The sequence below is a fragment of the Euleptes europaea genome, chromosome 9 (genome assembly GCF_029931775.1).
Source record: "Euleptes europaea isolate rEulEur1 chromosome 9, rEulEur1.hap1, whole genome shotgun sequence".
NCBI classification, from domain to species: Eukaryota; Metazoa; Chordata; class Lepidosauria; order Squamata; family Sphaerodactylidae; genus Euleptes; species Euleptes europaea.
The window spans coordinates 38058898-38067076 of NC_079320.1; the positions used below are offsets into that span (position 1 = coordinate 38058898).

Here is an 8179-nt window from a genome sequence, read left to right on the forward strand (position 1 = left end):
TGTCTTGCTCCAGTGCTGGCTTGGTTGATGGGCGTAGCCTGATCTGTTAGGCAAGGGTTTGCTTCAGCCTTGCAGTAAGGTGAGGTAGCTGATAGTCAGAATGACTACCTTTTACTGTACTCAGACTTCCCTGCACTTCTGATGGCTACAAAAAAAGAACTGCATTAAAAGTGAAATGCATTTGGCTGGATGCAGCATGAGCTAGCTTCAGGGGCCCTCCAGCTGACTTGGGCCCTAGGAATTCCTCCCCCCCCACACACACACACAGTCCCACGCTGCTATTTGTCATTGGATTCATGAATAAGGAACTAGGAAATGCGAATAAGGAACTGGAAAACAACTGGGAACCATCTTCAGTCTCATCTGTTCTCAATGGTTTAGGTACATTTGATATACCCTGGTACAATTCAGAGAAGAAAAACAAGAAAAATGTCTTCCTTATGGCTTTTAATGCATTTTTGGCTATTTGAACAAAAGTAACCATTGTACTGCTTTAAACTTGACAAGTCACAATGACATATCTCCTATTAAACACGTTACAGAACATTTGGGAGTGCATTAATCTCTGTAAATAATATGACAAATGGATATGTTGAGAGTAGGAAGAAAGAACTGAGTATTGTATTTGAACATGGACATTTAACCTAGTTAAAATGTAAAATGTACTCTCTTCACCAAGTACACTGTTCTGTTACAGCTTGCTTCAATTGGAGCTTTATACAAACATCAAGGTAGGTATGTAAGATTTAGATACAAACTATTCTCTATGTTTAATCATGGTTGCAGAACATAACAGTTGAAAGAGTAGGCACTCTGTGTATAAATGCTATGAACCCTTCTTCCTTGGAAACAATAAATATGACATTGTCTTCATTGTCAGTTCCAACTTAGAACAAAGACTGTTTAAAGCCTAGTAAACGATCTATTATATCATGTCAAAGCTTCATCTAGTCCAGCTCCTTCTTTCTCAGAGTGGATAGCCAAATACTTCTGGGAAACAAGGAACCTGGGCAGAAATGATCATCTCCCAGCAACTGTAAGTGACATCCTGTACATGGACACAAAGCTGATATGATCTTTTGTATTGTATTGTATTATTATAGCTAACTGGGTGGGAATTTGACAAAACTCTGCATGCTGCTGGGCACAGAGCTGGACTGGACCCAGTTGGACTGGACCCAGTTGCCTTGAAGGGAAACCACAAGGACTTATGGAGGCACCTCACATCCCCTGTATCACTCTTCCCACACTATTTCCTCTTTCTCTCCACCTGGCAGCCCCCATATTGTCAATTTTCCTTGTTTCTCTCCTTCTCACCCACCCATTAAAAGTAAAGTTAGTCCCCTGTGCAAATACCAGGTAATTACTGACTCATGGGGTGATGTCACATCATGACATTTACTAGGCAGACTATGTTTACAGGGTGGTTTGCCATTGCCTTCCCCAGTTGTACACTTTACCCCTGGCAAGCTGGGTACTCACGTTATCGACCTCAGAAGGATAGAAGACTGAGTCAACCTTGAGCCAGCTACCTGAAACCTACTTCTGTTGGGATTGAACTCAGGTTGTGAGCAGAGCTTTGACTTCAGTACTGCAGCTTACTGCTCGATGCCATGGGGCTCCCTATCAGCCATTAACTTACCCTTTATCTGCTCCCCATCTACAGCTATGTTATTTATTTATTTATTTATTTATTTATTTCATTTATACCTCAACCTTTCCCCTCACTCAGGACTGAAAGCAGCTTTCAACATTCTCCTCTCCTCCATTTTATCCTTGCAACTATCTTGTGAGATAGGTTAGCATGATAATTTGTAACTAGCCTATAGTCACCCAGTGAGCATCTGTGACAGAGTGGCAATTTGAACCTGGGTCTCCTAGATCCTATACCACTATACAACTCTGGCTTTCACGTGGCTGCTGTCAAATATTATAGTGAGTTGCCAGGTGGTTTCTGCTGGTCCTGTGTAAGTTGTGCAAATTGTGTGATAGTGAATCATCTATTGGTGGCTGCCAGGCCTGGCCTGGCCTGATGAATGCTCCCTCCCAGGCTAGGGGCTGAGAAGCTGGGCTGGCCTGTGAGGCAAAAATAGCCTTGGAAAAGGCTCTTCCTTTTTCCTTGCCTTTTACTGACAAAAACCAGAAGGCTGGCAATATTGTTTTGGTTGCCTAGCAACCCCCATAATAGCCACTCAGAGGGCATCCACTTCTTAAAGCTACAAGCTACCATTTGGGAGGGGTTAACACCCCAATGTTTTCCTGCCCCCAGATTTCAGCTTTCTATGCAAATCTGGGGTGTTATGCTGGTTTGTAGGAAGATATAGCTTGTCTGTTCATGTTCCCAATCTATTGCCTATTTTTAGGTTTGCCAACCTCCAGGTACCATCTAGAGATTTCCTGCTATTACAACTGATCTTCAGCCGATAGAGATCAGTTCACCTGGAGAAAATGGCGGCTTTGGCAATTGGACTCTATGACATGTAAGTCCCTCTCCAAACCCCACCCTCCTCAGGCTCCACACCAAAAACCTCTTGCCGGTGGCTAAGAGGGACCTGGCAACTCTACCTATTTTGTATACAGTGTATGTGCACACACACAAACACGATATATTTTTTGTTTCATATTATTCTTTTAGATTTGTTGTAAATATCATTTTCTTCCTACCATCAGATTTTTCAGTACCACCCTGTTTCAGAATTTTCATCTCTTGACATTTGTTAATCAAAGAAAGAAAAAAAATTTCTAAGTAATTTGAACACAAATGGTGTAGTATTTATAGATCAATTTGGTAGTATAGGTAAAAGTAGTCTCCTGTGCAAGCACCAGGTCATTACTGACCCATGGGGTAATGTCATATCCCAATGTTTACTAGGCAGACTTTGTTTACTGGGTGGTTTGCCATTGCCTTCCCCAATCATCTTCCCTTTACCCCCAGCAAGCTGGGTACTCATTTACCGACCTCGGAAAGATGGAAGGCTGAGTCAACCTTCAGCCGGCTACCTGAAAGGGATGTCCATCAGGATTGAACTCAGGTCATGAGCAGAGTTTTTGACTGCAGTACTGCAGCTTACCACTCTGTGCCATGGGGCTCTTACCCTGTGTCTATTGCTGCCTTGTATAATTCACAAAGGAAGTTCCAGTGCTGTTTTAAACTATACCAACAATCTGAACCAATTGCTAATACAGTATTTAAATGAGAATGTATGATTGTCATTCAATACACATGCTTTAAAAGCTATGCCCAGAACAGGGCTCATTATAAGGTGATCAGTTACCTAAAGGAAACTGCTGGGTGAACTATTTTCCACCATTTCCCTGACTTCAACTTGCACTGTTTGGTGCCTTTACAGACACAAGAATATATGCAAGAGTAGAATAGATGACAACCCATGAATTAGTCATTGTGGTATTTTATACACACTGCAAAGAGGGCTCGTATTTTATCTGAGTTAAAAGAACAATCAAGCAGTTTATGCTTTTGCATAAACTATGAATCTTCTCTGCACTTGAAATCGTGCTGATTCTCTCACGCAGCTTGCATGATTTATTTTAAATAAACTTTGATGACTGCAATCTGTAAAATAATAATATTTCATCAATATCGGCTGGTAGGAATCAAAGAGGCTTTTATGAAAATCTTACTGAAGCACAACATTATTTACTGTTCGCTCATGACTAATTCAAAATGATATCCTTGTCCCCTACTTGCAAATGTCCAGTTGGCATAATGGTAGCGTTACTACATAAGCTGGTAAATGAGAGAAAATATTCATTTAGGCAGTAGCTTTGCAGCCCCTGTATCAAAAGTAGTTTGGAGGAATGAAGAAGTGGTGACTACCACAAGTGCTAAGATTTTTGCTGTACACATTAAATATGTGACATATAGAAATAAAATAAATAGTATTGTCAACGATTTTCTTTTTAATCAGTTTCTTATACAATGTTCTATTTATAATTCTTCTATAATCTTTGTCATTATCTGAATTACAGACGAATGCATATTCCTATTGATTCCCCCCCCCCAAATAAGCCCTGTTTCTATTAAAAAGGAGGGCAACTCCTGTTTGAACTTCAAAGCACAATTTCCTTTGTGTTATTTTGTTTTGTTTTGTAACTGTAAATGAGCATTTGCTTGACATTTCGAAATACAGACACACAGTATATTTACCTCTGATTCCAAACCTTATACACTGCTGTATTCCTGAGTTAAGACTAACTTTCCAATAAGGGCCTCCCAGGCTGGTTTCCTCATGTTGTCCAAGATGAAGGGGCAGGGGAAGTCACTACTGGAGATCACTTGGGGGTGGGGGTCAAATCTCTGCACTGTATTTCCCTGCACACGGATACATTCATCTAGCCCTGCTCCTGGTTAAACAAACATTTCTAGAGGGGTTGGCATTGAATTTTAATTGATGCTAAACTGAAAGAGGAGGGTTCTTCAGCTACCTTGAGGTTACATTTTTTTTTAAAAAATGTTAATCTATTATGTAAGATCTTTGTATACTGTGCCTGAAACCTGAAGATGTTAGCTTGGCTAGAACATGTTTAACCTGTCATTCCTCTGACAGCCCATTCCTGAGTTTTGGCGGCTGGGGGCGGCATGGCCGAGGCGCTGCCGTGGCACATCCAAAGCCGTTTCACGACCACCAAAAGGTTTAAAAAAGCCTTTTAAAGGCTTTTGTTTAAAAAAAAAATAGAGCTTTTTGCCTCATAGAGAACAGCAGTCACAGCAACGCCATTCTCAACACCGGCATTCCGGGCCAAACGGGGACAGGAAGTTGCCTACAGGCAGCTCTGCCCCCTGTATGCTGGTGCAGGGATTTATACAGGTGGGACACTGGCAGAAGGCCCAGCCAGCATTCTTGGGCAGCATTGTCATGTCAGCGCTGGAAGACCGGCATCCAGGCCTCCCCCCCAGCATTGGAGCCACTCACAGTGGCATAAGTAACCCGGGTGCTGGTGGGGGCAATGCTGGCACAGCCCCTTCCTGGCCTCCTGAGAAGCTCTGGGCAGCATATATGATCAGGGAAGCATGTATGATTCTTTCCTCATCCCTCTGTGAGGGAGGTTAGGGCAAGAGGGAGTGATTGATCCAAGCAAGCTTCATGGCAGAATGAGGCTTTGATCCTGAGTATCCCAGATCCTAATCCAATAGCTAACCACTACACTACAATGAAATGGGAGACAGAAAATTATTAGGGAAGTGTTCACTATCCCTGATGGTGGCTCAGTAGTAACTTTACTTCATCTGTTGTTTGGGCAAAGCTTACAGTGGATTACAGTGCCCTGAGATGAAAAGGATGGTTCAGAAAGGTGCAGTGATTTTAGATGCATGTAGACACATAAACTGTCTAAACAATATAGACACTCTCCTTACCCACACCCATTATAATAACATTCATTTTGCAGCTCTGAAATATTTCACAGCTGATGTGTGATACAATAAGATAGTTGATATGCATGATGTTTAATTTTGCATTCAAAATTGATTTAACAATGTATTAAATACTATCAGATTTTTGAACACTTGCCAAATTCTGTTTTAATTCTCTGGATCAGATCCCACAGCTGATTTCCACTAAAAGAAGTAGGGTTATCTTCACAGATTCCTGCTTCCATGGCAGACCTCTGATACTCCCTTCATGCTGTTCCTGCAAGGTGCAACATTTTAGGTTGAATTTGGGGTAGCAGCAGGGGGTAGGAATCAGCTCTGATCTACACATGGTAATTTTTCAGCAAATGTTTTCAATGAGATGCAAATCTATGTCTCCAGCCCAGCATAAAACCTTTTTTTTTTCTGGACCACTTTGTGATACCTACAAGCGCTTGCTTTTGTTAACTATGACCGATATTGGAAAGATACTCTGAACAGAGGTAGAGCAACTGGATTGACCTATGCTGATCACCTAAAAGTGGGTGTGTACAGACTAAAGAGGAGCTAAATCATTTCCATATAATGTTGTAAATATTGAAAACAAATTACTGATATTTGAAAGTATCTATAATGATTGCTGGTTACTCAATGAATCTTCACAACATTAATATCCAGTTGATGAATGCATCAAAACATGATGTGGAAAAGTGATAGAAAATGGCAAGAAAAATACAGAACTTTTAAATGGCAATATATTTTGTCATTGCTAGTTCTGCTCTTAAGTTTTAAATATTCTTCAAGAGTGATCATTCAATGGACTTGGAATTGATTATTTATTTATTTATTTAAAACAGCTTTATGCTATCCAGGGTCCCTGAGGCAGCACATATAAAATGTTAGAACAATTGAAAACAACACTAAAATTATAAAATGATTCATTAAAACATATAAAAACCAGAACCAAGGAAGAGGACCAATAATTTTTATTGCTTAGGATTGCACAGTTCATCACTGCTTTCAAAACCTCAGCCCCAACAGTCTTTTGCTTACTTCTCTGTTGTCTATACTTCCACCAGTTTCCTCAAAAGTACACCATTTCATGTTTCTCACAATTACTGATGGTATGCCTACTATTAAACAATATTATATAGGGTTACCAACCTCCAGGTGGGGCATGGAAATTTCCCATAATTAAATCTGATGGCTGCTTTGCAGGTGGACTCTATGTCATTACACCTTCCTGGCTGAGGTCCCTCCCCTTCTCAAATTCTACCTTCCCCAAACTCCTCCCCCATCCACCCCAGAGTTGGCAACCCTATGCGTGAGGTGTTAGAGAGCAGAAATGTACACAGATGACACAGTCCCAAGGCACAGGGTTGCCAGGTGGGTGGTTTCAATGGGCAATTGCCCGCCAATCCGCCCAGCTGCTCTGGAGTGGCAATTGTGCATGTGCGGCTGCATGCAATGCAATTATGTCACTTCTGGGTTTACCCCTGGAATCACCACATTTGACATGATATAATAGATCGTTTACTAGGCTTTAACAGTCTTTGTTCTAAGTTGGAACTGACAATGAAGACAATGTCATATTTATTGTTTCCAAGGAAGAAGGATTCGTAGCATTTATACACAGAGTGCCTACTCTCTCAACTGTTATGTTCTGTAACCATGATTAAACATAGAGAATAGTTTGTATCTAAATCTTACATACCTACCTTGATGTTTGTATAAAGCTCCAATTGAAGCAAGCTGTAACAGAACAGTGTACTTGGTGAAGAGAGTACATTTTACATTTTAACTAGGTTAAATGTCCATGTTCAAATACAATACTCAGTTCTTTCTTCCTACTCTCAACATATCTGTCATATTATTTACAGAGATTAATGCACTCCCAAATGTTCTGTAACGTGTTTAATAGATATGTCATTGTGACTTGTCAAGTTTAAAGCAGTACAATGGTTACTTTTGTTCAAATAGCCAAAAATGCATTAAAAGCCATAAGGAAGACATTTTTCTTGTTTTTCTTCTCTGAATTGTACCAGGGTATATCAAATGTACCTAAACCATTGAGAACAGATGAGACTGAAGATGGTTCCCAGTTGTTTTCCAGTTCCTTATTCGCATTTCCTAGTTCCTTATTCATGAATCCAATGACAAATAGCAGGGTGGGACTGTGTGTGTGTGGGGGGGGGGGAGGAATTCCTAGGGCCCAAGTCAGCTGGAGGGCCCCTGAAGCTAGCTCATGCTGCATCCAGCCAAATGCATTTCAGCTGCTATAAGCAAGAGTTTGAGTGCTAAAGCGGCTGCAGTGATGTGGTGCTTCTGGGGGTTAACCCGGAAGTGAAATAATCATGTCACATGAACACATGAAGTTGCCTTATGGATGGACCCTTGGTCCATCAAAATCAGTATTGTCCACTCAGACCGGCAGTGGCTCTTCAGGGTCTCAGGCAGGGGTCTTTCACATTACCTACCTGCCTAGTCCCTTTAACTGGAGATGCCAGGGATTTAACCTGGGACCTTCTGCATGACAAGCAGATGCTCTACCACTGAGCCACATGGCCCCTCCCCATCGTGCATATGTCACATGTAGCCATACGCATGATGGCCCAGCCTTGCCCCCTAAAACCTCCGGCTGATGGGGAGGGGAGACCTGGCAACCTTACCAACCCTACTATTTCACAGTTCATGGTTTAAAACATCTATTAGGCATAATTACTCCTCCCCAATGTAGAAGTAAAGCAACTCCTAGACCCAAGCTTGGTCTGCTAGCAAAAGAGAGAGGGATAGATATGTTGTCTGATT

The 8179-nt window shown here is 41.4% G+C and overlaps 1 non-coding gene across 1 annotated transcript; it reads right to left on the reverse strand.

The window, feature by feature from the left end:
• Window positions 1-7866: 7866 nt before the first annotated feature.
• TRNAD-GUC (transfer RNA aspartic acid (anticodon GUC)) lies at window positions 7867-7940 on the reverse strand. Its single transcript has one exon. It is a non-coding gene; the product is annotated as a tRNA-Asp (tRNA).
• Window positions 7941-8179: the final 239 nt, after the last annotated feature.